Below are 7931 nucleotides of genomic sequence, written 5' to 3' on the forward strand. Positions count from 1 at the left end.
AACTCCAAATCAACGAACTAGGTCTAATGTTATAACTGATTCTGTTATAACACCATGATTGGATTCATGGGGAACAAGGCTTGAAACCCAATCATTCGAAGAAGGTGAGACTAGTTCAGATGAAGATGTGCCTCCTGTTTCTAAGAAATGGAGATATAAGGACTCTCATCCAATGGAAACCATCCTAGGAAATTTGAATGAGGGTGTTCAAACTCGTAGAAGACTTAACAACTTTTGTCCGTTCTACTCCTTTCTCTCAACCATTGAGCCAACTAATATCAAAGACGCACTTGCCGAACCAGATTGGATCATTGCTATGCAAGAAGAGCTTCAACAGTTCGAACGGAACAAAGTATGGCATTTGGTTCCAAGACCTAAAGACCGAACGGTTATTGGTACAAGATGGGTTTTTAGAAACAAGTTGGACGATACAGGAGTCATCGTACGAAATAAAGCTAGATTGGTTGTACAAGGGTATAATCAACAAGAAGGAATTGACTATGATGAGACCTTCGCTCCTGTAGCCAGACTTGAGGTTATTAGACTATTAATAGCGTTTGCTGCTCATAAAGGAATTAAACTTTATCAAATGGACGTTAAGACAGCATTTCTTAATGGTTATTTGAATGAGGAGTTTTTCGTCGAACAACCTCCAGGATTTCTCAATAGCAAGTTTCAAAACCATGTTTTCAAATTAGATAAAGCCTTGTAAGGTTTGAAATAAGCTCCAAGGTCGTGGTACGACAGATTGTCAAAATATATTCTTGAAAGTGGTTTTAAAAGAGGATCTGTTGATAAAACCCTATTTCTGAAAATTGAGAATTCCGATGTATTAGTTGTACAAATTTACGTTGATGATATTATTTTTGGTTCAACTAATAATCGTTTATGCAAGTATTTTTCAGAATTAATGACCTCAGAATTCGACATGAGCATGATGGGAGAACTCAAGTTCTTCCTTGGACTCCAGATTCGACAAACTCCTGAAGGGATTATGATACACCAACAGAAATAAATCAAGGAGCTAATAAAGAAATTCGGTATGGAAAACTCTAATTCTAAACCTACTCCTATGGGTACGGATAAGAAGTTGACCTTGGATGAAAACGGTAAGTGTGTCGATGAGATGACTTATCGAGGTATGATTGGCTCACTTCTTTATTTAACTGCAAGTCGTCCGGATATTATGTTTAGTGTATGCGTATGTGCACGGTTCCAATCGTGCCCTAAAGAATCGCATATGATTGCAGTCAAGAGAATCTTGGAGTATTTAATCGGTACATCTAAATTATATCCGTGGTATCCTCTTGAGTGTAATTTCGATCTCATAGGGTATTCAGATGCAGATTATGCAGGTTGTTAACTTGATAGAAAAAGTACTTCCGGCATAGCCACGTTTGTTGGACCGTGTATTATGATGGGTGATGTCGTCGGGTCTCCCAATAAAACACATTTATATTCTCAACAAACAACTAGTTAGTGGTAAGTCGAGGTCGATCCATGGGACGGTGTGCTTTGGGTTCTAAGTCTATCTATCTCAATATATGCTAGTGTCACAATTTGTTTGGGTTTGTAGTTGTGTTCTAGACTAATGCAAGCAATAAAGTATAACAAGCAATGAAATGAAGGATGTAAACAAATGATTAAAAATTCTAGGATATCATGGGTTCATGGGGGATTCATGGGAGTTGATCAGACAAACATGTTCACAAAGTTCCAAGCAATTAATATTGTAGAGGAACCGAGTTGGTTTATGTCTTACGGTTCTTAGGAAGAGTTGGGTCCCGGAGCCGAATCGATTAGATTGTACAACACCTACAAGTCGACTTACTTTCCTCCTAATCACTTCTATGCATGGTCTAACAAGACTCGAGTTGGTTTCTAACTTACAAGTCAAGTTGAATAGATAAGAGATGGTTGTGAATGCAAGGATTCATAGGCTTAGCATTTCATCAAACATAACATGTGCATAGATTGACATCACAACAAGCAAGCAAATTAATTATGAAAAAATATTAAATTAAGCATGATTAATCCCAATGTTTGTTTCCCTTAATTACCCAGTAATCCTAGCTAAAGGAAACTACTCACTCATTATCATGGAGAACATGTCATTAATGGTGTCAATCATTACAACAAGTATAAACATGATAAGAGCTTAAGGAAATAAACAATAAAGAGTACAGAGTAAATGAATTATACCAAACTTGAGATGATCCAAATAATAAAGCAAAGAATAAAAGAAGAGAACTTGATTGATTGATGAAGGGTTGTCAATCCTCCAATGATAACCCAATAATCTTCAATTACCCAAAAGTAATAAACTTGAACAATAATTAAGGAAAGATTAATGTGAAGTTTGTTGAAAGATTTAAAGGATAATCTATTCTAATCTACTCCTAATGTATTCTAAGAAGATTTTCTAATGTGGAAGCCCCCTTTGATTATCATCAAATGGGGTATATATAGTAGTGGATCATTAGGTTAAGAAAGGGTAGTTTAGTAATTAACAATGCTAATTGTTGAGTAGGGAAATGCTCCTCTCAAAGAGAGATGCTAGTCTCCCTTTTGCTAGTCTTTCAGAAATATGCGCATCCCGAGCGTCTAGGCAGTAGGGATGGTTGGCACTGGAGAGGAATCCGAGCGGATTGTGGGTCAGGACGCTCGGATCATCAGGACTCAAGACGGGCGTCTTGGCATCGGGACGCTCGGATTGTTGGAGCAGAGGACGAGCGTCTTGGAGCTTTGGACGCTCGGATTGTTCTTCAGAGTGCTTAGCTTCTTCCTCTCGCATAATTCTTATTCTTGCAATGTTGGTCTTAGTTCTTGCCTCTCCTTCCATACTCGTTCAGCCAAATTCATCAATGTCCTTCCAAATAAGCTCAAGAGACGAGATTTTCCGCCTAATTACCCTCTTTCCTACAAAACGTACGAAATGCACTAGGAAAGCAAAATAGAAAGCATTTGACGGATAAAATGACTATAGAATGTTACAATAGTATGCAAGATAGGCTCAATTAGGGGACTAAATGTGCGCAAATACGAGTCACATCAAATATCCCCAAACCGAACCTCTACTCGTCCCGAGTAAAGAGGTGACTAAAACTAGACCTTTATTTAAACATTCCTAATATTATAACCGATATGAGACAATTAGCGGGTCTCACTCCGCCCCTTAAACTCACAACAAGACAATCATGAGTTAGGATGCCTTCTTGCAAGGCAAGGTGGGGCTTGCCAAAATGGCGATACATCCAAGCATTAAAGCACACAAAACAAGTAATGGATGCATCTACAAAAGAATAACCACTTTCCTCATCTAAGTGGCGGAAATTATCTAAAGGGGAATCAATTTAAGGGTACACACTCCTTCATATATATGGTTTCTTCAAACTACTAAGCCTAGAAGGATACCAATAAATCACCTCCAAGCTGTGTCAAGCTAGGGTACCTTTGTCCTCAATCGTTAAATGCTTTTGTCAAGAGTAGACTCCCTATGGTGTTAGAAACACTGGAGAATCGCAGAATTCCCCCTCTTGCCTAGACAAGAAGAAGGGTAGTCCCCTCTCTACCATGCACAAAAGTGGATACGATGGAAAAGGATCAATAGAATTTTGAGTTTCATGTGGGAGTTCGCTTTTGTTGTTGTTTTTCCCCCCAATTTGTGGCATTTGACATTTTGAGAACATTTCTTTGCCATTTCTTTTAATGTTTGGCATTTCAATACTTGACAACTGTCAACTTTTGCATTTTCTTTTGAACATTTTCAAAGTCACCCCATTTGTAGGGAGGGTGCTTATATTTGAAGCTTTAGGAGTCTATTTTTTCTCCTCTTTTCTTTTGAAGCAATTGCAAACTTTTTCAACTTTTCATTTCAATTCTTGAACTCAAATTTTTTTGAACAATTTTTGTGCCCATTCCCTTTGATGACAAAATGTGGTAAAATATGGATGATGGATGCATGGTTTCATGGGGTCACCTTGGAATAAACGGTAGCCAAGGAGTTATCACACCACAAGGTACTTTTGACTAGGCCTTAATCCATGGGTCAAAGGATACTAGCATGACACATCCTAGGGTGTTTTACAAGTATTCTAACAAGCAAAGTCTCAAGAAGAAAAAAAGTATCTACAAGGGCCTATATACACTTGTCAAGCTTCCCAAATAAACACTTTCACAAAATTTTCTAACCATGCAAACTACATGCCATGATGCAACTAACATATATACATCCTAATGCATATGCTTCTATCAATTAGTATGTCATATGAACTAAATCCAACTCCTAACAACACATAGATACCCAAACCGCAACAACAAAATACACCACATCCTCCTTGACATGTAAGCCCATCCTCCTCATATGAATAATTAAAATAAATGGAAGGGAAATAGAGATTAGAACGATCATACCATGCGGTCTTAATTTTCCCTTACTAATGCCTCAAATGTAGTGTTGTATTTATGTGAGAAGAGAAAAAACACAAGTATATACCATTCTACACTACTAGATTAAAGAACATGTTTTTGGTTTTTGAAATTTTCAAATTTTTATGGATTTTGTTTTTATGAAATTTAAAGACATATTTTTGTGATTTTTCGAAATTTTTCAATTTTTATGCATTTTTGGAATATAAATTCCCATCCCCCTCTTTATTTTGGACATTGTCCTCAATGTACATGTAGGAGTAGGAATGAAAAAGAAAAACATGTTTTTTGGATTTTTGATTTTTTTTTTTTGAAATGAAGTACAAATGCAATATGATATGAATTAATGCATGCTCTAACTAAATGCAATTCTATATGATATATATAACAAATGAATGCAAACTAAACTATATTATATGATGCATGATAAATGCTTAAGTCACCTATGATCAAACCTTCCCAAACCGAATTAAACACTATTTCTAGTGGAGAAAAGAATAGGATTGGTCATTAGTGACTATGCATGAATTCTAATCTATATGCAATTATCTTACATGAATCATGTGAGATATAATACAATTCAAATTATACTATATGAACTAACTAATGTAAATGCAATATGAAATATAATACAAATGCAAGTGAAGACTAAACTAAATGCAATGCACTATACAAAAGGGAGAGGGAGAGAAGAGTATCATACAAATGGAGGTTGTGAGGTAGGCATCTCTCACTCGTCATCATCATCATGGTGGTAGCCATACCTGCTAGAACTTCCTCCTTGGTCATACCCTCCTCCTTGACCAGAGTATCCTCCATCGTGACCATCAAAGTTCTCGGCTTGGTTCCCTTGATTAGGGAACAAAAGGTGTGGTTGAGCCCAAGATGGTTGAGGGCCATTAGGGTCGATATACCCTTGTTGTGCCATTTGGTAGTATTGAGGATAGAGGGCCAAATAGTTATCGACCCTCCCATCGTATATGATACGTGCATATTCTATACACTTTATTTGCAGTTTTGGCACGTATTTCCATGCGTATTTGTTAGCTTAAAGCTATTATTTCTCCCAAAACGGTTTACTTTGCGATTTCTATGATTTATTGTAGGAATGAGTGGAAGTGAGCTGAATCAAGCCTAAATCGTCCTCCGGAGGCAACTTCAGGGAAGCTTGGAAGAAGGGAGTTCGTACTCACTCACTTTGGGATGCGTGCATTGGAGTGGGTTGACTGATTTGGAGAGGAAAGGAGGTTACAGCACAGCTCAGTTGGTCGATCGACCAAGCTCTTCAGTCGATTGACTGTGGAATTTCAGCAGGAGCTACTGCATTGTTTCTGGCTGGTCGATCGACCATGCTACTCAGTCGATCGACCAGGTTTCGCAGCTGTTATTGATTTCTCGTGTAGACTTTTAAAAAGCCCAATTGTAATTAACTTTTTGGCATCGTTTATCAGTAGAACGCAGAAATAATTTAGGTTATGCTTTTCATTATTGAAGAACTCAGTTTAGATCTAGTTGGGAGACAAGAAAGTGCGACGACGGATTCCGATTTCTATTACTTTGTTCATCAATTAATTAGTAAGCTTTAATGAGATTTCCTTCTTCTTTCATTTTCTTGTCAATTTAATTCTTGTTGTTACTAATTTATTTTCAGCAATTCAGTTTTAATCTTTTGTCTTAATTTCAATTCCAATCATGTCAAGCTTATTCTTTGCTTTTAATTTTGCTATTGTTATAATTTTAATCATGCATAGCTAATCTTCTTGATTGGGAACGAGGTGAGCCATGTCATAAATTAGGGTCAATTTTATTAGTATGATTCTCCTCCATATCGATCTTGTTTTCTTTGATAACCTATCATGCTAGATTGAAAGATTAGTAGTTAAGTTATCATTAGATTTAGAATTTCCTTTGAACGAAAGTTTAGAGAAATTTTAGGGAATTAGAAGACCGTAAGGTTAATTTGAGCATTGATCGAAAGGCTTGCTCATATCTCCTGAGACCGTATTACAGGACCTCTACTACCTTATTGACCCGACCTTAGCCATGGTGAACCGAAGTTCCTGATCTTCTTTTTATCTTGTTGAGAAATTTCGTTTTTTAGCAATTAGTCATTAGAATCAAATAAATTCAAAACCCCCACTTAATTGTTACTTTTATAGACTGAAAATAGCAAATAAAATTGATCTTGTCTCTCTGTGGTTCGACCCTTACTATCACTAGCTATAGTCTTAGTTTGGATTTATAAATTTAATTTTGATACAAAACGACGGTATCAAATTTTGGCGCCGTTGCCGGGGAGACGGTGTAATTCTGTTTGCTTTATTTTTAGTTTATTTTTCTTGTCTCAAGGAACTTTGGTTCCTTGAGGCCGTTGCTTACTCTTGCTTCTTGTTTTGCTTTTGCACAGTTAGAAGACAGGTTCTTGAGAGGAAGACTTGAGTACTCTCAGTTTTGCGAACATGACTACGATATATGACAATCTTCAGCCAAAAGAGCAGCACATTCCAAAGGGACACGTGTTACCTACCCCTACTACTGGTCACTTTGAATTTCGTTCCTCTTATATTGATTTAGTGGAGCGAAATCAGTTTGCTGGACTACCGGACGAGGATCCTTTGAAGCACATGGAAATTTTCATAGATTACTGCTGCTCCATACCTGTACCGGCTGGGGTGACCCAAGATGAAGTAAAGGGGACAATGTTCTTATACTCATTGAAGTATTCGGCGCGAGATTGGTACCGCTACCTTGATAGGGTAGCAGCTGGAGTCACAGATTGGACATCTCTAGCGTTAGCCTTCTACAAGAAATACTTCCCACTTGCAAAGACAGATGCCTTGAGAAGTAAAATTGCAAATTTCAAAGAAGGACCGATGAGGAATTTTGTGAAGCATGGGGACGTTTCAAGAGTTTGGTTAGGGTTGTCCCTCACCATGGTTTCCAGCAGTGGTACCTTTGCAACTTATTCTATAATGCTTTATATGATGATTACAAGGTCATCCTGGATGCAGCTGCGAATGGTAGGTTCCAAAATAATACCGGTCAGAATAAAGGTTGGAACACTATTGAGGAGATGGCAGTCCATAGAGCCGAGTTTGGAAGTTCGCGTGGAAAGTCGCGAAAGCAAAGTGATGAAATGAGTGCCGTTGTGACACTCATAACTTCTATCACTGCCCGTCTCGAGAAGCTCGAGACCTCTGAAGCTTCCAAAGAAAGAGTTGAAATTCCTGTCCATAATTCAGATGAGACCGCGGAATTGACAGAAATGGTACGAGCTCTTTGGGTTCAAGTCGCGAAAATAGAAGCAGCTGGAATTGAATCTTCAAAGAATTTTGTGAAGCAGTTGGAGAATATAGAGGCTAAGCAAGTCACCAATTCTTCAAGTAAATGTGAGGGGCCAATTGAAACGATTAATGCCATTAATCTCAGAAGTGGCCTCTCTTATGAAGGTCCCGATAAGCCAAGAGGAGACTCGGGAAATGTTGAAGAGGCTAGTTTAAATT

General features: G+C 37.7%; 1 non-coding gene across 1 annotated transcript; it reads right to left on the reverse strand.

Annotated features, from left to right (window-relative positions):
- Window positions 1–7260: 7260 nt before the first annotated feature.
- On the reverse strand, window positions 7261–7368 carry LOC141654055 (small nucleolar RNA R71). The gene has a single exon (XR_012547635.1). It is a non-coding gene; the product is annotated as a small nucleolar RNA R71 (small nucleolar RNA).
- Window positions 7369–7931: the final 563 nt, after the last annotated feature.

Source organism: Silene latifolia, chromosome 4, assembly GCF_048544455.1.
Source record: "Silene latifolia isolate original U9 population chromosome 4, ASM4854445v1, whole genome shotgun sequence".
Lineage (NCBI taxonomy): Eukaryota > Viridiplantae > Streptophyta > Magnoliopsida > Caryophyllales > Caryophyllaceae > Silene > Silene latifolia.